The sequence below is a fragment of the Eumetopias jubatus genome, unplaced genomic scaffold (genome assembly GCF_037043125.1).
Source record: "Eumetopias jubatus isolate StellerSeaLion01/CBP00866 unplaced genomic scaffold, mEumJub1_p1.0 scaffold_7, whole genome shotgun sequence".
In the NCBI taxonomy this organism is placed as follows: domain Eukaryota; kingdom Metazoa; phylum Chordata; class Mammalia; order Carnivora; family Otariidae; genus Eumetopias; species Eumetopias jubatus.
Window position 1 is genome coordinate 30,024,142 of NW_028274813.1, and position 24,378 is coordinate 30,048,519.

Sequence of the window (24,378 nt, forward strand, 5' to 3'; positions counted from 1 at the left end):
GAGGCAGGCACGCTGCAGAGAGAAGCACGTGGGAGCGTGACCCAAGCCCTGGGCACCCATGCAGTGTGCCTTAAACACTCCCATTCTATCTCCCCGCTGCCCTGGATTCCCAGGCTACCAGATGGTTCTCTCCCTTCTCCCTTCAGCGTGCTGCTGAGACAATGAAGGGGTTATTTGCCTAGGACTCTGCACTAAACAATTTCCTGTCTTCTGATGCAATCTTGGTTCAGGTCTATTGGGTACTGAAGCAATCATGACCCCCCCCCACCACCACACTGTGCATAAATGTTTGCTGAATGAAGGAATCCTCTGGTATAGAAATAAAGATTTCAAAGATATGGGGGCATAGATCTGAGATCGAAAATGGGGACGAAGAGGCTGCACTCCCAAAAAGAACAAAGAGGAGATAAAAGGGTGCTGAAGTGGGTGGAGACCACCTTATCTTTGAGAATAGGATTCCTTATGCTAAACGAGCAAGAATGGGAACAGGAGGAGGAGAGCCACACACAGGGAACTGAGAGTATTTCTGTCCCCAACACAATGACCATGGGCAGTGCAATCAGGAACCGTGGCTCATGATGGTGATTGGCTTATATGATGTGGAAAATCATACACGGTGATTTTTGACAAGGAAAGGGAAAATGATCAAAATTGAGGGAAGATATAGGTGATAATTTAAGCAGTTTGAGAGAAAAAAAATATTCCGCTGATTCTGACATGTTTCTCTAAAGGATGACTATGTTGAAGAGATTTTTTTTTTTTTAACTAAAAAGGAAAGTAGAGAATCAAATTAAAAGTGCTCAGCGTGGGCTATGAACTCATTCTCCAAATTTCACATCTTCAACAAAATTTAATGGCTGAAAGAAAAGGAGATAATGAGGGTGATACGGGGTGCTACAGAAAGGAGCCTGCCATTGCCTTTGGAGTCCATTCCTCACCCTCACCGATGCGACGCACATGTCATTAGGGAAGATGCTGAGTAATGCACCTGCAGGGTTACAGCACACGCAGGCACACATGCTAAATCTTAATAAATACTCCAAAGCCACTTTCTAGTGAGGGTCCCACCGCAGTATGGGTGAGTTTTTTAAACATTTACCTTCTGGATCCATGGCACTGTGTCAATAACAGAATATAAAGTAATAAAGACCCAAAAACATGACTCAGCATCACCAAAAGCAGAGGGGAAATGGAAGGTGAGCTATGGAAACAATAAATTCATTGGGATAGGAAGGTAAGATTATTAATGACTGCCCTTTATATTATCAGTGATAAATCTCTTGAAAATTAAATATTTTAAAAAAAACAGAAGATGAGAAATATTTGAGCCATATAAAACAAATTCCCAGAAGATCAATGCTTTAACAAAAAATCTAAATTAATACAGAAAGGTATCACAATCCCACTAAGATTTACAGGATATTCTTTTGGAAATTCAGAATCAAGTTCATACGGAAAAATAAAGGAACAAAAATAATGAGAGTAATTACAAAAAAGAAGAGTAATAAAGGAGACCAAGGCTTAAAACTTGCCTAAATGTGTTATAAATACCTAATAATTTTAAAAGCATGAAACTGGTTCATGAATAGACCATCAAATCAAAAGATAAAATAAAAATTCTAAAAATACTTTCGAGAGCTTGCTAAAAGATAAAATGTGACATTTAAAATCCGTGCAGAAAAAATAATTACTCTATAATGGTTTTGGCACAACTATGCAGCCACATGGAAAAGAGAATGGGATACCAACTCACACCAAAAAAAAAAAAAAATCTCAAATTGGTCAAAAAACTTAAACATTAAAAAAAAAAACAAAAATATTAAAAGAAAGTGGGAGACATTTTTCATGCTTCTGAAAGCATAAGACCTTTCTAAGGAGGACATGAAACCCAAATCCCATATAGTAAAACATAAATAAATTTGATTATCCAAACATAATAAATTTATACATCATGAGTTACCATAAATGACAAAACATACACCCAGTAGGATAACTTCTCTTTTTATTTAAAGAGCTTATCTCAGACAAATGGACAAAGGATCACAAAAGTCAATTAATTCACAGAAAGAAAAACTGCTCTTAAACACACAACAGTACATACAACCTCATTTATAATGAGAAATGCAAAGGAAAACGACAAAGAGATTCCCTTTTTCAGCTATGAAACTGGCAAGGATTAAAAGGTTTAATCACATGCCACTGGCAGGAAGAAGGAGAAAGGCATACATTGCTAATGGGAGTGTAAGCTTGTATAATGCCCATGGAGGGCAGTTTGGCAATACTTATCACAGATACGAAGATACATATTCTTTAACCTGGAAATCCCTCTGTATAAACCTGTACACTCTCAAGTTCAAGGACAGCCACAGAGGCATTGTTAATAATATCGAAAAGATCAGAAACAATTTAAAGTCCATCATTAAGAGACTGGATAATAAAGTACACCCATAAACTGGAATGGAACAGAATGAAAGCATAGTGCGGTATGCTACAATTTGTGTAAAAATAAACTTTAAAAAGCATACATACTAAATGCAATATGACATTTCTAGATTGGATCCTGGAAAAGAAAAAGGGCATTAGTAGAACAACTCATGAAATCTGAATAAAATCTATGCCATTTAGGTTCACTGTATAACCTTTTGGATTTTACTCTATAGGCATGTATTGACTATTTAAAACACAAAGTTTAATTTAAAAAAAAACTAATAATTTTGTGATTAAATTTATTATCTTCCATGGTATTCATATCCTTCTACATACTGCTAACGAGACACATCAAGGGCAGATACGTGGCTTCAACACTTCTAATTCTTCAGTTGTTGCACCTAAATACCCACCTGCCTCACCTACCAGATTTTTGGTCCTTAAAGGTAGTAGGGGCCATGTCAACTCATCTCTGTACTCAAAGAATCTGGAGAATCTTTGTCTTGTGGTAAGGATTCAACAAATGAGAGTCAAAATTCCTAGGTTCTGGTCCAGTGATCCAATTTTTGATCAGTAAGAAATTTTGTATTTCAAATATCCAACAATCCTTCTAGGGATTTCCTTTGGTCCTTAGCTCACAATGACACCGAAGAGAAAAGAAAGGTAAGTAATTCTCACCAAGGATTCAGCTAGGGAAATAGAGGCAAATACAGCTCTGTGCTGAGAGCTGTAGGGAACAGAATAAAGAAGACACAGCCCTTACAGGAGAAGTTAGGCATAATTAAAGTCAGCACTTAAGAAGGTGAAAGTGTGGTGCTGCCTTGCATTTTCTGAAATGTTTTACCCAAAGGCTATTAAAATGCTTTTCAAGGAAAAACTACTTATTTTGCAATTTAAGAAAAATGATAAAACTCCAATTCAGACAAAGTTTTGGTTTTCTCTGATGTCTTCTCAGGAAAAAACTTGGGGTAGCATGCTTAAGAATGTCCAAAGAAAAAATTCTAGCCTCAAGCCCCTTCGATACCTAATTTTCTAAATATTCAAAATGCAAAAGATAAATAACATAGTTAATACTGAGGTCCCTGAACGGGCAAAGAAATACTACTGAGTTTCTCCCCAAAGCACCAATACTGCTGCCCCATGCCATCTCCACAAACTCCACTGAGCCTAGGACCAACACCATAAAGTAATATAAGTTGGGCAACACTTCTGATCTCTGTGAACACCCATTTTCCATCTATAAAACACACAGATGGCAACTAAGGCTCCTTCCAGGTCTAAAAGTCGATTACATCTCTTTCCCGAATATAAACGAAGACCTGGGAGTCTTTTCATACAAACACACCCAAAACAGGCATTTGTATGTACCGGGGGAAGGGGCCACATGTTAAACTTCCTTCCTATTTCTGGAGTGGCCCAACACAAAAGAAACAAAATAACATTTGATTACAAACCGAAGGCACATGTAAGTGTTCTCAAATGAATGGGACAAGGATTTACTGAACTGTGTTGAAATTAAATTGTGTATGCTGTACAGTGAAACATCCACTCGATTGTGCATTCGTTCTTTTAGGATTACATAAGCTTCAAACTTGGCTTTCAAAGATCTTTTATGTACTAGTCTACATCTAACTTCTGTGAGTTATCTTTTTTTTTTAAGATTTTATTTATTTGAGAGAGAGCGAAAGCGATCAGAGGGAGAGGGAGAAGCAGACTTCCCGCTGAGCTGAGAGCCCAATGCAGGGCTGGGTCCCAGGACCCCAAGATCATGACCTGAACCGAAGGCAGACGCTTAAGAGTTTAACTGACTGAGCCACCCAGGCGCCCCTCTGTAAGAGTATATACTGCTACTTGATATTTTTATTTTGTTTACCACTTTTCACAGCATGGAAAAAAGAGAACACTGGGGAAAGTTGCAGGCATATAGGAATATGCAAAGATATGTGATTTATCAGTGAATAGTTTTTATTCTAATTTATTTAACATAAGCCTCAACCTTGACCTACTGGCTTGAAAGGTGATTAAAAGCTAACACTGAGAGTTTACCGCTGTCAATTTAAATTTTCCCTTTCAATACACAGAAATAACATTGTGCCGCTAATAAATAACGGTTTTCTTCTAAAGTTCCTTTTCCCTAAATAACCAGCATTTTATGGGGTAAGGTCTTTTATAAATAACATAGGGATAGAGAAGAGTTTTCCAAGAAACATACAAATAAGTTCAAATTTCCACAGGAAAGATCTACTTCAGTAGATGAGGATACGGATATATCCATCTGTAGGATGAGCCAGCAATGCCTTCCTGAGGAAATGAACTTGAACATGTTTCAAAGGAGGGAAAGGTGACTGACAGATGGCAAGGAGAAAGACAAATTCCAGACATAAAAAAAAAAAAAAAAAAAAGACATGCATTAAAGCTGCCCCTGTGGCTGCTCGAGAGCAGAGCCGCACAGTGACCTGATGTGTGGCACAGGTTATGTTAGTCATAACTCCATCTCCTCATCTGTTACAGAAGACCGGCCCACAAGGCTTCTCTGGCCTGTGCAGCTGGAGCCTGCTAGCTACGAGGCACATGGCGCGGGCCCCCGGAATGCGGCAGGCGTGCGAGGTGCATGGCTCACCAGCCCCAGCTGACAGATGCAAAGGGCAAGGCTCAGAATCCCCACGAGGCCTTGGTTAAAGGGTTTTGGAAATTAAAAGGAATATTGTGTGATAACTCTTGTGGAGAAAGAAGTCGCATTTTAAGACTGACAACTTCAAAACCCAGAGTTCCTGAACATAACCAACAGATAAAACAATTATTACATTCTTTTCTCAAGAGACTGAAGGAACGAGGCACTGTGTCTATCTTCCCTGACTTGCCAGACAACCATGCAAGGGAAAGGAAAAAGGCAAATCCCACTCTTTACCGTGAAGAATGTTCCTTACGGGAAACCAAAGGACCAGGCGGTGTGCCTATGCCTGCCCCGGCAGAGGCCCCCATTGCATTATGTATTCCCAAGGCCTGTGGTAGGGGCCACGCTGAAGACACAACACATTCCTCAGCCATTACAACAGAGAGTAGCGGTTCACGGAGGAGGCCTTCCAGACTTCGGAGACACTTAATACAACCCCCACACCGAGTTCTGCCCCCAGTGCACAGATTCTAAAACTAGGTGTTATTTTTACACGAGAGCGTGGTGGCGATTATAATAATTTACTTGTTGATCATTTAATTGCAGAATTCTCTACATATAAATAAATTCACATCTGGCAGGAAAATGTAGCCCAATAAATAAAACTAGTCTTTTATAAAAAGAAAACTTCAGGGCGCCTGGGTGGCTCAGTCAGTTAAGTATCTGACTCTTGATCTCAGCTCAGGTCTTGATCTCAGAGTTGTGAGTTCAAGCCCCACATAAAGGCTCCATGCCCAGCACTAAAAATAATGATGATGTAATAATAATAAAAACAGTTTCAGGTGCACCTGGGTGGCTCAGTCGGTTAAGCAGCTGCCTTCGGCTCGGGTCATGTCTCAGGGTCCTGGGATTGAGTCCCACATCGGGCTCCCTGCTCAGCAGAGAGCCTGCTTCTTCCCTCTCCCTCTGCCTGCCATTCTGCCTATTTGTGCTCTCTATCAAATAAATAAATAAAATCTTTAAAAAAAAATTTCAAAGACAAATATTAGAAGTTAGTAAGGTCTACTTATTTGTAAACCACAAGTCAGTTCTTAGATTTTAGCTCGTAAACTATCCCATTTCTCTAGATAAATATGTGGAATTTGAGAACCTTTTTCTAGATAAACTCCCTCTGCTAATGGGAGTCACTCTGGTAAAACAATTTGGGAGTATCTATTACAATATCCCCTGGCCTGACAACCACCGAGAGAAACATGCCCTTGGCCCAAGGGCACAGAGCCAAGGACAAGGATATTCTTTGCACCTTATTTGTAACCAGGGACTACTGAAAACCACCTAGGAATTCAGCAACAGGAGAATGGCAGAAAAACCATGCTATATTCCCATGATGAGTCTACATAACAATAGGCAGCTGTTGAAAAGGACAAACTAGGTTTATATGAAGTAACAGAGATCTCCAAAGCATGTACCCGAATGACAAAAAGTTACTGATATTCAATACAATACAAATTATATGAAGTTTTAAAGCACAAAAACAACCTTCATATTAGAAGTGAAAATATAAACACCACATCAACAAAGCATTTAGCTCTGGAGAGCTAGTAGGAAAACAGGAAGGGGGGGGGTAAGGAGAAAACCTCATAAGCAGACTCATTTATTACTCTTATTAAAATTAATTTTAAAAACATCTTTCAAGGACTTTACAGGGTTCTTAGGTGACTCTGGATTAAAGAATAAGGTGAAAAAGGGGGTGCCTGGGTAGCTCAGTCAGGTAAGGTCTGACTCTTGATTTCGGCTCAGGTCATGACCTCAGGGTCCTGAGATCGAGCCCCGTATTGGGCTAAGCAGAGAGTCTGCTTGAGATTCTCTCCCTCTCTCTCTCCTCTCCTCTCTCTCTCTCTCTCTCTAAAATAAATAAATGTTTAAAAATGAAAAGATTACATTAACATCTCAACTAAAACAGGCATGCTCCCTTTTAACTACTTAAGAGTCCTTTCCCACCAGTGGCCTTTGTGAGAATGCAAACTTAACTTTTTAACAAAGGTCAGCTTATGATAACAATGATAAGGGTCCCCTTCTTGTAGTGGACTCTCCAGAAAATCAGGCCCTGGATGGGAACCATTGAACTCCTCTATTTTCAACCCTGGCAGCGTACCACCAGCCTGGCTTTCAAACAACCCTCTATCTACGTGGCTCACAGAAAATGAAATACATTCTCGATTCCGGGAACTGCATCACCAATGTTCTATCTACCCATAACAGCTAGCTGCCAGAGTGGAAAAGAAAAGAGAGGAAGAAGGGAGGGAGGAAGGAGGAAGGGAGGGAGGGAAGGAATAAGCAATTTGTTGCTGAAATACCTATCATTAATGTAAGATATACTTTAAATATAACCAAATGCATCTCTCTCATTTTTAGTTACTATAATGCCATGATTTAACAGAAAATAAATTCTAGAAAAGTAAACAATAGGAAAACATCCTCCTTATAGCACTAAGTATAAAAACAGCTTACAAAACAGCATGCACAGGATTCCAATTTTGCTTTTAAAATATATACATGGTCACAAAGAATGAAAATGAAAGAAAACTATTAAGATGTTAGCAATCCTAAAAAACAAATGACCTAGTTTCTTCTACAATAAATTACATGAAAAGAGAGGGGGAAGGGAAAATGTTACAGATTAAGAAAGACTTAAAAGAGACAAATGCAATGTGTTATCGTGCTTGGATCCTGAGTCCAACAAACTAAATTGTAAAATCACAATTTTGAGACAATGAAAGACACTGAACATAAGCTGATTATAGGACTGGCTAGTAATATTAAAGAATAATTGTTAATTTATTGATAATTATTATGATATTGTGACTTTTTAGAAGTCATTATCTGTTAAAAATATTTACTGAAGTATTTACAAGTAAAATGATATAATATCTAAGTTGTGCTTTAAAACTGAAAAAAAAACCTCACAAAAGCAAGAAGATGATCAATGTAACAAGAATGGCAAAATGTAATTGTTAAAGCTAGATGATGGGTACATGGGGGCTCATTATGCTCTTCTCTCTACTTTTGTGTATGTTTAAAATTTTTCACAAATAAAAAGCAAAAATGCTAATAGGGAGAGCTACCTCTGAATGGTGGGGACTGAGTGATCTGCTTTGAACTGGGTGATTTTTATTTTGATCTGTACACCTTTTAGGAACATCCAGATTTTATACAATAAATATGAATTACTTCGGTTACCTGAAGAAACAAATGTTACCTTTTAGTGGATGGATAGGTGGGTAGACAATGGACAGATGGATGGATGGATCTTTCAATGCCCAGTTCCAATGATGCCATGTCCATAGATTTAATTCTCCCTCTACAGACACCTCAATGCATTTTACTTGTATTTCCACAAAAGGCTTTATTACATTTGGTCATTTGTTACGGCAATTTTTAATTATGTCTTATCTCCTCCTCTAGAAATACAACTTGATTACAAGAGGCATTGGTTTTTTTATATATCTATCCTGGTCAACATCAACCAGGTGTTAAATAGTTGTTTACTTAATTGAATTAACTCCTCCACTAATAAATCCAGAGGGGAGACAAGTGGCTACAGAAGTAGAATATCTTACTTCTTGTAACTACAAAGGCTTTAAGGCTAAGACATACCCAGAGGTCCCTATACAAAGACCAATACCCAACAAATGTTACCTCAACAATTTCTCAAACCATTTGTTTTCCAATTGACTGAGGGGAAAACATCAGTCAGTAGCAAAAAAAAAAAAAAAAAAAAAAAAAGCCCAGTTACTGAATTAAGTTACAGACTTTAAAAAAAAAAAAAAAAAAAAAAAAAAACTTGTGGGGGCGGGGGGTGAAAGTCCATTAACTCTTCAGCAACCATTTCATTACTTAACCTACTGAAGACTCATCTAGAGTAGCAGTGCATCAGTGCATTTTTATTAAGGGCACCATCATGGCAAGAACACAGAGCCAGCCATGTGCTGGGACAAACAATGGTTCAGGAAACATCCCTAGCTCTGAAGAGACTGGTGCCATGTGGAAAGGTTACGTGACCACACCTCTCTCACATCTTCTTTATCATCCACTCACTGGGGGCCTTGGCATGTTCGGTGCAGGTAGGAGCAGTAGCTTTCTTCAAGCATAGGACATTCATCTCTATAATCTCTTGCTTAAAAATCATTTCCAAAAAGGTACAATAAAGGCATCCTCCCAGGTGCAGTAAAACCACCAAAACATGGCATACTGCACTTCCCTAAATGGAAGACTTCATCCACCATGGCCTTAATTGATGAAAGCCCCTCAAATACTTGTGAAGATATTTACAACTTCCTTTTATATATAAAATACGCCTAGGTATTGACAAACATTAAAATAAAGCCTCGGTTGTAAAATAAAACCCCCACCACAAACAGTTTCCCAAACCCTTTGGGAAAGGTATATTGTGAAGAACTGGCAAATGCAACTCCCCACAAGTTTCATGTCTAGTTCCACGCTGTGATCTGCTCCCAGAAGCCAAGTCTTCAAAATTTCTTTACCGACCCAACCTTTTAAGGCAGGTAGTGGCAGAGGTCTGCACCATTCCCACCCTGACTTCCACCCACATCCATTCAATGTTAATGTTCTTGCTTCTCTCTTTTCTGGTTCTTTACTTTAGATATTTGCTCAAATCCACTCTTATTAGCAAATTTTTAATTTACTAAGACAGTCAACTAGAAAAAAAATGGTTTGAGAAACTGACTAGGTAACATGGTACCAGTATAAAAAAACCATATCCATACAAATCCAGGGCCCAAAATAAGGACCAGGTACCAAGAAGTAAGGCAGTCTTCCAAATACAACTTAATTCAATTCCTATTAGCATCTGTTCTATTTGTCACTGGAACACGTTTCGAAGAGGAATTCTTTATCTAATGTGGACAGTTGTGCTCTCCTGTTTAGGAGAACTAAGGGTAACACTTCAGTGAGAACAAGCTGTCCCTACTCCAGAGAAAAGGGGCGTGATATCATTAGTAAATGTGAAGGGGTCATACCACAGTTCTAGAGGCTGGCAAAAATATTTCCTAGGCCAAAGGATTTCAAAGAATTTTCTTTTTTAAGAATAAAGAAGGAGGCTCTGAATAATAAATAAGCATAGTGAAATAATTCTGAAGTGACCACAAGGCATGCCAAACTCCATTCCCATTAGTCATGGCCAAAGATGAAAGGAAAACTCTGCAATCATCCCTTTGCTACTATAAAATTTCAATATTTTCCTATTATATCATAGTCCGCATTTAGTTAATAAAATTTCATCTAGTATTTATCCTAAAAAGTTGTCTCCCTTTTGTACTCTCAGTGCCACAGGGAGACTTCAATGTAGGCTGATCCAAAGAATCTCACAAGTGTGCTTGAGGTAAGCATTTGAGTTCTTCTCAGAGTTCACATATTCATTCTTCTCAGAGTTCGCATATTCAAAGTCCTTTACTAATTAATCTGTTGTCTGTCACTGGACTACCTCTAATGAGGAAACTGTTCGCTTCGGTTTTAAGGAAGACATAGTTTGTTAGGATGATGGGCAGGAAAAAGAAAGCAGGTGCATCAGTAGACATGAGGCTGAGCAGCCAGGGAGGAGGTACCACTTTTCAACTCACCTCTGAATCTGCTACAGTCACTCTACTGTCTGGATGGCCAATGTAAGGCATAACGATTGTTAGGTTTCTTGCTACTGCCACATATAACACCAAGAGAAGTCTAGGAGAATACACCAACACGTACTTTTTTCCTTTTCTTTTTATACTTACTAAATCGTTGGGGACTTCCCATGAAACAGTAAGAAGCATGTTTTTATGTATCATATCAGCAAACTATTAGTCTATGCAAATGTGATCAGTTATTCTTTTATTTCACTTTCAAGAAAAGAAAGACGTGCAGAGCTTTTTAAAATTTCCTCAGCTACTCTCCCATTAAAAGCAGAAGCCTGGGATGCAATAACCAAATTGAAATAAGAGAAAAATTTAAACAACATCTCATTGACCTATGAGCACATAGCTGTCTACACAAGAAAGGGAAAATTCAATGCAAAAATACAATACTTGGAAAATTATTCAAGTGTTTCAATGTGTGAAAGCAAATAATTTAGTCAGAGATTATCATCAATTAACAGCACTCTGTCTTTCTCACTGGGGATTTTGGAAGAATATAGCCATATGATTTTTTTTAAGGGAAGGAAAAGAAGTATGCTTTCTCAATTCGATTTTGTATTCTAGAACAATGTTACTCAAAAAATAAAGATAAAAACGTATAAAAATGATGGATTTAATAAGATCTACATAGGACTGCCTAAAAATATAAGGTTTTGTGGGTTTGTTTGGTTTGGTTTGGCCTTTTGGATTTTTGTTTTCTTCTGAAGAAGGGAATTGATTCGGATATCCCTGAAGTGGAGAGAGAGTCTTTAGAAAGGAAGTGTACATTTAGAAGCCCAAGAAAGAGTCATGCCACTAACAGGTCTGGAAAACTGCTCAATGAAGCCTCCCTTGTCTATCTGAGCAGACCCAAGCTAGTAGGAATGCTTATGAGAAGAATCTCCCACCTGACCTGACAGATAGACTATCCTAGCACCATCAGATAATATCAGCATTAAAAGGCGTGTTTTAAGTGCTCAGGGGTTCAGGTTGTTAAGCTGAACAAAATTCAAAAGACAAGGTGGAGCCGCTACAATACAAAAGCTAAACAAGCTTGGCCTTACAGTAATCCTAGAACTTAAGGCTTCTGCTAACAACTGTCATACTCAAGTTCAATCAGGAGCTGATCCTTCTTTAAGTGTTTAAAATACCGTCAGACACACAGGGGCTGCACAGAAGGTGCGTGTTTCTATTGTATACAGGCACTGTGGAGGGGAAAAAGGTGACTCTTGAAAAACAACTTCCAAGACTAAGGTGAAGGCTAGAGGGCACTCCATACCAGGGCCTGATTTCTCTTCCTTCTGAAAGTACCCGACCTACCATCATGGGGCATGCCTGCAGGCTGCTTGCTGCACCGCTAAGCAATTCTTGATGGTTCCAAAGATGCTACATTCTCAAAGACAGTTTTTCCACCGCTAAGCAATTCTTGATGGTTCCGAAGATGCTACTGTTCTCAAAGACAGTTTTTCAATTGTGTTGCCAATAAAAGACTCGGGCTTTTCAAATGGCTACAAATTAGAGACCTAAAAATCCTTCCTGGATTTCACTCTGTTGAAGAACGATGCTGGGTTTGATCAAATAAATGCTACCAGGAAAGTGTCCTCCTAATGTACTTTAAAAACACTGTCAGAGATAAGAATTCCTCAATTCCTCTTACTGAAATTCAAGGAAGGTCAGAGACAGCCAGCCACTTTGAAAGCACTGCTCCAATTACCCACGGGCTTCGGAAAAAGAAGCCCTAGGCTCTGCACAAAGGTTTACTACAGAGAGATGCTCAGATAACCTTCACCGTCCTTGGTAGGCTGTGGTGCTCCAGAAGAGCTGATTTGCTTCTGCTTCTAACGAAGCAGCAGGTAAGAAAAATCTCCAGGTCTTTGTTTCAGCAAAACCAAAGAAACCTACACATCCCAAATGACTTGTTTTATCTGAATTTAGGAGTTTAACATATTATAGCACTTGAAGCTTGTGGGAATGTCTCTCTCAATCTGAATGAAGCTGTTACTTTTCTCAATACGAATATACCCTTTTACAACTGATTAAAACGTCTGAGAAATGTCCACTGAAACATTAGAATAGGCTTAGGTGGGCCTGGGTTTCTACCTGGGAGTAAAAACCAGGGGGAACCACTCTGAGACCAGGGGTAACACCCACATCGGTAAATGTCAGGCAGTAAGTACATCATCCAACCATCTCTCTGTTTTTCAGGATAAGCCTGCTATTCCCAATTGTCCACTAACACACCACAGTTGACACGAGTTGAGGTGTCAACTCGTGTTGACTCCCATCAAATTTTAAGAAACACGTAGATTTTTTGAAACGTATTTACTATGGAATGGGACACAAGGAGGTAACGAAAACATTCTTATTATTAATTTAAGTAGCCAGAAAAAAACCCTGAACTATTTTAACTGTAAAGACAACAATGCTGAATTCACAAATCAGAGTAAAAATTGCACAGGAGCTTCCCTTCCTCTCCAATTCTGTTTCTGCCTCTCAGCAGTAAAACAAAGAAGCAGGAAAAACCAGTGAGGAAAAAACAGAGGGTCCACATGCGGTCAATCCAAATCTCCCTGCACAGAGCAGGTCTGCTGAGCACAAGCGTCTGAGTGCCATTCCCTTCTCCCGACAGGACTTTGTGACAAATCCACCAACTCACCTTCTTCTACTTCAAAGTTAGCAGCAAATCTTGCTTTTGAGTCCAACTTGAGGTATTCTCTCAAAACCTAGATTAAAATAATTATGAACTTTAGTATAATAAGGTTATTTTCGAATGCTGAAATACATACAATTGTACCTCACAATATTAAGGGGGGAAAATCAGTTACAAATCAAATCATAACTGTGAAAGGATATACTCTACCTCTAAAGCCCTCTTTAATGGGTAATCTCTTTGTGTGTAGTTCAATGCACATTTACATGTACGCCAACCAACAGGCACTCCTGCTTAAACAGATTCTTAAACCCAGTTATTCAGTCTCCACGCAGCTTTTGATGGAGGGCCTCAGCCCATCATCTGTCACGAAGTCTGAGGAGAAACTCAGGAACCTGAATGTGTACGAAGGCCTCCAATAAAGTGATTTTGATGTAGTGAGCCTGTCCCATGCCTATGGGAACCACTGTTTCGAACCACTGGTTCTTAAGAGGGGGGTGACTTTGTACTCCAGGGAATATCTTGCAACGTCTGGAAATATTTTTGGTTGTCACAACAGGGGGAGGAGGTATGCTACCAGCATTTAATGGACAGAAGCCAGGGATGCTGCTAACCCATCCTACACTGCACAGGACAGCCCTCCGCTACAAAGAATGATCCAGTCCCAAAGGTCAACAGCGGTGAGGTTGAGAAACCCTGTTTCAAAGCAAATAACAATTCTGATCATTTAGAAATTGTACAATTCTCACACTGGTCATTTCAGATAGGTTATAAGCTCCCACTACAGATACGAACATTTCCTATGAATGGTAAGCTTATCGTTACCTTCAAGGAATATACATGCATGCCCCATATTAATAATATGCAGTACATGAACCCATTCTAAAAATATTAAAATAAGCCAGAGTGATCATGGTATCTCCTCTGTATACATGTCCTTAAGAGTCTTCCAAGAAACTAATTTTTTAATGTTTCACTGAGTATGTCAAACTATGTTAACCCCCCTAAAACTTTGTTCCCAAACATATAAAATGGAAGCTAAGGAGAATGAAATGAAAAGAACCAGAACTTAGTTTCCCTCACAGATATTCCCCTTTCCCAGGAAGGACAAGAGGGATAAAGTCCCTCTTCCCAGCGTGTCCCCTTAGATAGTAGGACTCCCACCATTTATTCAGCCAAATATACAGACAGGTACTTCAAAACCCACTTTCACTGCATTCAAAATGAGACTTACTGAGGGCCGACCGTGTCCCCACACCATGACCTTATGCAACACAGCAGAACAGAGCTTGGTCAGACCCTGTAGCAGGTCTTTCCTACACTACTGTAGTCACATGGTGTAAACATCAGGAAGAAACCGTGGGGAAAAGAAACCTATAAAGTCAAGTATCCCAGATACTAAACCCTGCAGTTTTTACATGACTGGCCTACACACTGCATCAACAGAATAAGGAAATAAGTACGGAAACCTGTAACACTCAAAACATATGCTTTGTCTTATCAAGCTTAATTAATGAGCTGTAACTGCCTAATTACATAACGAAGACATACCTAACAGCTGATGTGCACCAGGAATCTAGCTAGGTACATGAACAAACATGCAACATTTAAACCAAATGAAAGGATACGCTATGTGAACACACTTAGAAGATCCCATCAGAATCAGTCCATTCTGACTGGACATTTCCCTGATGTGGCATATGAGTTTATACTCTAATTAGAGACTTGATTTCTTCCTCTGAAGCCCCAGTGCGTGAAGGAACTACCTAAACTGAACTCAAGCACAATCACCCCAGGCAACGAGCACGGGGTCAGGGCAGGGGGCAGACTGGCATTCACACCCCCAAGCACTGGTCAGGGTGCTGGCTGGATCTGGGTCAGAGGCGGCGCTCCCATCTGGACCCCTACCCCTGCTCCGGGAACCTCTGCACCAGCCAAATCATTAAAAAGCTTTACTGAATAATGTGCTGGTCCAAAGGTAGGGCTAACACACATTCTAGATTCAAGATGTCTGGGAAACCAGTGTAGAGCCCACCACTCCTCCACTATAGAGAGAGAAGACCGCTGGGGAAGGCAGCCTAAGACACAAGCCAAAAAGCTAATGACCTGGTCAAAGACAACTTCTTAATAGACTTCAGTGGCTAAGAGAACCAAGGAGAGTACTTTTTATTTTATGAAGGAAAATAATTTCAGGCTTTCCTTTCTTTTTCCAGGAAAGGAAGAAAGAGGGGAAGGCCTAAAAATTACTAGGGAGGCTCAGAAATATTAACGCACAACATGAAATCTACTTAACCCAACCTCCATTTTTCTAGATTTAAATCACTCTTCATATAAAAATTTATAATTGAATTTCAAAACATAAACACTTTTTTTCCTCTCACCAGTAAAATATATTCTGTTCCAAAAAAGAAAGGTTGCTCAATTTCCTGTCAAAAGCAATCCAGAGAAGGCCACCTACACTGTAAAAGCAGCAAGAAAAAAAAAATAACAAAATGCTGAAGAAAAGCCTGCGTGTGTGGGTGTATACTAAGTGCAATGTAACTACCACTCTGGGTTTTTAAAAGCTTTTTTTTTCCTTGATCATTCTGAGAAATATGAAAATCAGTGTAGCTGCTAAAGAGAAGTTTGTCCGCCAACCTTCCTAAGGAAAACAAGCCCTATGATGAATTTCAGTTCCACCATAGAGAGAGGTATGGGTGGACATTCAATGCCTTTGACCCATGATTCTTTGTTGTCACAGGAAAGGGCAGATTCTACCAAAGAGACAACTTACATGTCATGTTTTCAGAGAGGGAAGGCTGCTCTGACAATTAACCTTCTCCCCCTAGCTACCCTTCCTCCCCCTTACTCCGAACCTCTGGGAGCTAACCACTTACCACTGCCTAGATTATGGTTTAGTATAGCATTGAATTCATCACGCTGTCTATGAAATTCCCCTTACCCTGTTTATGCTTTCTGAAACTCTAAATTCTAAGATAGCAATCAACCAGCCCAACACTTTTTATTAAAAGCCTACGGAAATATGCTCAATGCTAAGAGAGATACATTGTGGTGAAATAAAAAGAGAAAGAGAGAAGGAAAGCTTGAATAGCTCACGAGCAAATTGAGGACAAAAGAACAGAACATACAAAGTCAAAATTAAATACAGTATTATTGAATTGTAACAGTAAAAGGCCCTATTTCTATAAATCATACTTCCCATGAGGAGTCTGACACAATAAATAACGAGCAGGGAAAAGAACATATTAATGAAATGATGGTAAATACTGTAATTTTTATTTTATTTTATTTTAGTTGGCTCCACGCCCAATGTGGAGCCCAACGTGGGGCTTGAACTCACAACCCTGAGATCAAAACTTGAGCTGAGATCAAGTTCCGTCCATTTGTTTAATGGACTGAACCACCCGGGTGCCCCATGAAATGATGGTAAATACGCTAAAATCAGCACACGAAAAGACGAATCAAGATGTGGCAGAAAGCCAACTTTATGGGGCAGCTGCAAGACAAGACAGCATGAGAAAGCAAACCTCTTATAAACCTTACAAATGATTTGTCCGATAAGCTAACAATTAACTATTAAGTCAACTAACAAGAGGGGCTTTTTGTTCTGTTTTCAACCGATGCAAAAAAAAAAAAAAGGCGAGACTAGTTAGTACAAATAACTTTATTTCTCAGAACCACTTAAGAGTAAGTAGCCAACATGATAGCCTATCAACCCTACAGAGTTTAGACAGTAGTTTCTATAAATAAGGGCATTCCACAAAACTATAATTATGGTCCTGAAAATCATCAAAATTACATAGTACCAGCAATCTAATCCACAGACCAGATCTTACACTCTCCAACTATCCCAGTAACATCCGTATTAGTAAAAGGGTCCAATCCATCCAGGATCTCACACTGCACTTAGTTTTCACATCTCATTAGTGTATTTCAATCCAGAATTCCTGACTTTCCTTGACTTTCATGACCTTGACAACTGTTAAGATTCCAGGCCAGTTTTGTAGCATATTCCTTAACTTGGGTTTGTCTGGTACGTTCTTATGATTAGCCTCCAGTTATGAATTTTCAGCAGGAATGCTCTTATGATTAGCTTCCGGCTATGAATTTTCAGCAGGAATACCAAAGAAGAGAGTTGCCCTCCTTGTATCCTACCAGGTGGTACATTACTTTAATCTTTTCCCCTTACTGGTAACATGAACTTCTATCACTTGATTTTAGGGGGACTCGGCCAGATTTCCACTACAAAGTTACTCTTTCTACATTGTAATTTATAAGTACCTTGTGATAGGATACTTTCGGATTATATAAATATCCTACCAACCAACATTTGTGTCCAGTGATAATTCTTGGCCAAATTATTTATTTTATGATGGCTACCAAAAAGCGAGTTCTAGTCTAATAACTCCTACCATTCTAGAAGGGGGGGAAACGGTACTTAGAAACCCAGATCTGGGTGTGATTATTGCAACTGGGTTATTGTTGCTCCTAGCCAGAAGAACAGAAGAACATGCATAGATGCACACACCCTTCCTTCTTCATTTCTTTCTATATCTATGTATATTGCAGACCAGGAGTTCATACAGATGCCCTGAATTCCTGCCCAATTATGGGGTCTTTCTAGCTTTCCCCTTTCCCTTCCCTATAACAGTAGTAAATGTAGCTCCCTTAACCTCACTTTTCCTTCTTGGACTTAACCCCCCATGTGACCTAATGCTACCCCAATTTCTGATCTATCATCAGAAAAAGCCCACTCTCTCTAACTAAGGGACCAGTAAGGGAGAAGCCCAGACAGACAAAAATATTATTAGAGACTATATAGGATACCATTTTTGCAGAGTCCAAATAGGCAAAGCTAAAAATACACTGTTTACAGATACACTCATTTTTAAAAGCAAGGGAATGCTGAACATAAAATTCAGGATAGTAGTCACCTCCAGAGGGAGACAGAAGGATAGAATCATAGGGAAACACACAACTTCAAAATACTTGTGTTCTAGTTCTTAGTGAGAACCTACACGCCCTAAAACCAAGTTCCTTGGCATACACAACTATGCCTCACTAAACCACCAGGAGGTCATTAGCAGAGTCTCAATTTTACATTTAAGATCTGAGGCCTAGAAAGGTTAAGCGTGTTGCCTGGGGTCACACAACCAACAAGGCGGAGCTTAGACACAAACCAGGTCTGACTCAATCCTCTATCTACTGTGCCCTCAGCTATTCCTCAAACAGAAGAAAGAAGATGGGCAGAAGAGATGGAGCTATGGCTCTAAGGCTAAGATTCCTCTGTGCCTCTGAACCATTTCCAGACTGTTTTTAGGGTATAGGCAAGTCGAGGCGCAAAACTGGCAGGCGGAGGTGGAGGAGCAAAATCTTCCTAAGGGCTGCATAGGGGGTAGAGGCACCACACTCTGGGCCATACTGAGACTGCAAGAACAATATAACCAATCCTTTAGGGAGAGTTTCTAGCACATTCCATGGGCCACAAATTCTGGCTCAAGTAAGTCACTAAATAAAATCTCCTCTCAGAAGGCTCTGGTAAAATCTTATTACTAACTGTTTTGTTTTGTTTTGAAATCAGGAAACAAGGGAGAGAAAACCAGCAACCCATTCATGAAGTTCCAAACAAAGCCTAAATAGGGCGAAATTATACATCACTTAGCACACTGCATGAAACATGAAATTAGTGACAAAATGTTGAGCCCTTTGAAAGAACTTGTATAATGGGATACTGAGGCAGAGCAATAATACTTCTCTGAAGGAAAGACCTGACATCCTGGGAAGCTTAAATCCCACTCTGCTTACCTGGGTGTGGTTTAAAATTGCTAAAACCCAAAAAAGATGGATCTCCATAAGAAGAAAAGAAAAAAGCATATTTATCTTCTCAAAACATCAGATATAACAGCATTCTAACTGCATTTTTGGTAGAAATACCTCCAGAGTCTATTAGTGATTAATAACAACTCATACAACCTAGAAAAGTCTCATGATCAGCACTAATGATTTTGTGATCTTAGTTCAAGCTTTCTCTGTCTTTACAACGGAGTATGTTTTCCCACTACTGACTTCCAAGGGGGTGGAGCATAAACTGAATCAGAAGTAATTTTTGACTTAGCCTCCTCCCCAACCCCCCTGCAAAATCTGCTAATAAGTTCTAGCTTCCCTTTCTTTTTCTTTCCAAAGAGGAAAAATCTAGACCTAGCCCACAGACTAAAACAAATACCACAGAACAAAAGAAAACAAAGGATGTGTGCAAGATGGTGCAAAAATAATTCAAAACTCATGCAAACTTCATGTTGGAGCCTAAAACAGTCTACAATACATAAAGGTTAAGAAATGCAAAGTGGTCCTGCAAAGATAATAAGCGCATGAGAAGCACACGAAAGGATAAATCTCATTAGATAAAAAAGAAAGCTTTTTAACAGGACTCTGCAGGGGCAAGGCTTTTTCTCCCCCCCCCCCCCCCCGCCAGCTTTTTAGTTACTTCCCTTATGAAAAGCAATCAGATGCTGTTGAAATCAGCATCTAGTATTAGAAAGACAAGAAGTTATCCTGAGGTATTTCTAAATGAATATGACAAAAAGAATAAATTAATCCATAGGCACTTGTTTCTTACATCCTACTGTATTAAACTTACATGATCACAAGATGAGCAGTAATTATCCTAGAGAATTTAGGGACAACAGCCCAGCTTTAAAAGAAATTTAGAATCTAGAGACACCTGGGTGGCTCACTTGGTTGAGCATCTGACTCCTGATTTCAGGCTCAGGTCATGATCTCAGGGTTGTAAGATGGAGCCAGATGGCAGGCTCTGAGCTCAGCGGGGCGTCTGCCTCTCTCCCTCTCCCTCTGCCCTTCCACCACCCCCCCCCCCAGCTCATGCTCTCTCTAAAGTAAATAAATCTTTTTTAAAAATTTAAAGAAATTTAGAATCTAAAAAATAAATATGAAAAAAATGTATTATTACTTTAATGTTGGAAAGGGGAAAACCCTGAAACATATTAAAGAGTTTCCTTGTAAACTCCCAGATAATGAATTTGGGGCAAAAATCAGTACGGCTATTTAATAAATAAATTCTCCCAAGCTAATCTAATTTAGTGATATTGAGACAACCCACTTAACAAGGGACTGCAAGACTTGAATTTCTAAACATTAATGGATCTGACAACTCATGAAGACACACAAAAAAAATGTTCTTCCCCTGAAAAGTATATACAATGGTCCTTTGATCCCAAGTTGTACAAACTACTACTTATTCTTCCTTTCCCTGAAACTCTAAACATTAAAGTTAGAAATAAGTCCTTTTGCAAGCTAATTATCTTCATCTTGAGGCTTCTCCAACTTAAAGTCACTTCTATCTACCCATTTGCTTGAGCCAAAAACCTAAGACTGACTATCCATTCCTTTCTTCCACAGCCCACATCCATTCTGCCAACACCTTTAACTTCTACCTCCTGAAGAACACCCTGAATCCTTCCCTCCTCTCCATATCCACTGGCAATACACTGGTCCCAGCCACTATTCTCTCTCAACTAGGCAACTGCCCCAGATTCCTCATTAATTTCTACCCATGATCATTTTCCACAGAGTAGTCAAAAATGACTTTTTAAAAGGTTAAACTACATATTTTTATTCCCCTGCTGAAAACCTCCCAGCAGCTTTCCATATCCTGAAATGTCAAGAAATGTGAAAGATATAAGATTTTACTCTAATTTCCAAGCTAATATGTTAGACTGTCACAGGTGTATGGATACCACTGAGGACATGAGACATGTGGGTCAGAGACAAAGGACTTCATTACTCACAGCAATAGCAGTAGCCAGAGTACCAGCTTTTTTAAATATTTTATTTATTTATATGACAGAGAGAGAGAGAGAGCACAAGTAGACAGAGCAGCAGGCAGAGGCAGAGGGAGAAGCAGGCTCCCCGCTGAGCAGGGAGCCCGATGCAGGACTCGATCTCAGGACCCTGGGATCATGACCTGAGCCAAAGGCAGACGCTTAACGACTGAGCCACCCAGGCGTCCCTGGAGTAACAGCTTGTTTGGTGCCAGTCCCTTACATCCCAATTTCCACCAGGTAACACCTGCACAGCAGTGGGTTGTGTTACAGGAGAGTAACCCCGAGCTTAATGAACCAAAATCTTTTATAATGGGCAGTATGCCTGCCTGAACTTTACCCCAGAAGGAGACATTGTCTTTATTACATAAACAGTAAGTGTGACTGATCTTTGCTCTGGAGGGTATCTTCCAAGCCTGCTGACTATATAAATCATGCTTAAAAAGACAGTCTAGAACAAAAGTAGTCAGTGCAGAAACACAAGACACAGGGAAAATTGTCTCCCAACATTAGAATAAAAGCCAAACTTCTTACCATAGTCTAAGAGGCCCCACATAATTGGTCTTTTTCTCTTCAATATCATGTTGAACTCCTGTCTCTTCAGCTTACTATGCTCTAGCTCCACCACCATCTTTGGTGTCCTCAAATAAGTCAAGTTCTTTCCTGACTCAGGACCTTTGCATATGCTGTCCTTTTGTCTGAAATGCTCTTTCTCTGGCTTAGATGTCACTTCCTCAGAAAAACCTTCTCTAGGGGCATCTGGGTGGCTCAGACAGTCAAGCGTCTGCCTTCCAGGGTCCGGGGATCGAGCCCCGCATTGGGCTCCCTGGTCCGTGGAGAGCCCACTTCTCCCTCTCCCTCTGTCTGCCGCTCTTCCTATCTGTACTCCCTATCTCTCTGTCAAATAAATAAAAATCTTTTAAAAAAAAAAAAAAAAAGAAAAACCTTCTCCAGTCAATCTATCTATATGAGACCCTACACTCACTGTTTACTCCCTTTTTATCACATTGCTCACTTATTCATTTAGTCAGTAAACATTGGGCACCTACTATGTACCAATCATTATTACTGTAGGCACAATAATTACCTTATCTACTTATTTACTTACTAACAGTCTTGAGGGTAGAAATCTTGTCTTTACATTCATCCACAAAGACCTAAAACTTAAAATTGTGCCCTCAACAAAACTCTGTTCAATATGAAGTACCGAAATCCTTCCACATCAATATGGGGAAACAGCATAGCACTGAGCAAAAAGCATAAAATTAGAAGCTAGAAGTCCTAAATTGAAACCCTGGAGTCATCAGACACCTGAGCAATTCTACCTAAGTTCCCTACAAAATGGAGAAAATTCCTCTCCTGCCTAACTCACAAGATTATTATGAGGATCAAATGACAGAATCTATTAGGAAGCCCTTGCAAATGCTAAACATAATTTAAAACTGGTAACAAATCAACAGTTAATAGTCATGAAATAGTCATTCATTCAATAAGAATATACTAGGTCTTTACTATGAGAGTAATTATTAATGAAAACTAAAATGTATATCAAAATATAAGTTAAAAATGTATAACTTAAAGTGAGATTAGAATATGGTTAGTTCTTTAACAAACTTGAAGGAGAATAGTTTTTCCCCTTGAAGTACCCTTTGGACATGCTTTAAAAACTCTCAGACAAAAGGTGAGTCACCTTTACCGGCTCCTGATCCCAGAATATTAAAAGAATGTCTTCTGGTTACTTATTTTTAAGCAAGCATTTCAAATGCCAATTTAGAAAATTTTTGACTATATTTACACCCCTGAATGCCAATCTCCAAAACGGAAATTTTTAGCTTTCTGGCAAAATTTATGAATTTATTAATTTTGTCTCCTTTTACTGACTCCAACTAAAACCAAACGCAGTCTCTTTACTTCAAGGCGGGAAGTGTGAGTGTGTGTGTGTTTGCACGCACGCATGTGCAGTAAAGAAAAAGTAAGCTCCATCTTACATTTTTTGTAAGTAGAGCAGCTTCCGAGTCAATGCACAGGGCTGCCAACAGGAGGAAACAGAGTGATCACACTGAGGTACAGGCACAGGGCTGCAACCTGAGCACAAACAAAGACAAGTCAACTGAGACAAGCCACACACCGGGCAGCAGTTCACCAACCAACCCATCATCTCCCATACCGCTGCCATGCAATTACACAGAAAGTCACTGAAAGGGGTGCTGCTTCTATGATGTAAAACGATGACATGTAAACTGATAAAAAGGAGGGTCTAGGCGACATTCATTATAAAGGAAATAGAGTGGAATGTGAGAACAGTATGATCAAGATTTCCTTTGCACGACCGTTCTCAAATTTGAGGCACACATATATAAACAACTAACAGAGGTACATCATGATCGTAAAAAGGAGGAATAATAACATGAACTGGTGCTTCTAAATATTAAAGAAGAAAATATGAAGATGAGGGAAAGTACACGGGAAAGCTCTTGGGAGCTAAAAAGACATGCAGGCTGAGAGGGATGGAGGCAGACAATCTACAGCCTATACATGAGAAACACTTGGAGAGGTATATATTTCAGCACGTATATACAATTATATCTGGTAGTTTTTCATTACACATTGAAGGGCTCTCAAAACTGCTTCCTTTCAGGCTGTTTTAATGATGGCTACGGACTCCAAATTTGGGGACAAGGAGCAGTCATAGCATACTACTCACGAAGTCCTCAAGAACGGCAAGTACTGGCATGATAAGAAGTAAAAATACAATCTAGGTCATCTAGAAGCTTCTACCTTGATTTAATTTAAATAGACAATGTCTAAACCTGTCTTTCAATTAAGTAATTCCCCTTATTAATAACAGTGATGGGGCGCCTGGGTGGCTCAGTCAGTTAAGCGTCTGCCTTCAGCTCGGGTCGTGATCCCAGGGTCCTGGGATCGAGCCCCATGTCAGGTACTCTGCTCAGCGGGGAACCTGCTTCTCCCTTGCCCTCTACCCACTGCTCTGCCCGCTTGTGCTTTCTCTCTGCCAAATAAATAAATAAAATCTTTTAAATATATACATATATATATATAAATGATAGTATTTGAGTGCCCACAATACGCCAGTCACATAATAGTTTCTATCTCATATAATTGATAGAACAATCCTAGCAGATGGCTATTATTATCCCCCTTTTTTTATTATCCCCTTTT

The 24,378-nt window shown here is 39.4% G+C and overlaps 1 protein-coding gene across 24 annotated transcripts in view; it reads right to left on the minus strand.

The window, feature by feature from the left end:
• SIPA1L1 (signal induced proliferation associated 1 like 1) overlaps positions 1–24,378 on the minus strand; it is a 466,784-nt gene that overhangs the window by 267,064 nt on the left and 175,342 nt on the right. For 21 of the 24 annotated variants that reach the window (XM_088024540.1, XM_028087081.2, XM_088024541.1 and 18 more), the window contains one exon: positions 13,367–13,433. The exons of 2 other annotated variants lie outside the window; for them this stretch is intronic. The gene's annotated coding sequence lies outside the window, so the exon portion shown is untranslated. Of the gene's footprint in view, positions 1–13,366; positions 13,434–23,186; positions 23,284–24,378 lie in introns of all 24 variants that reach the window. One more of the 24 variants, XM_088024545.1, reaches the window with a different exon arrangement.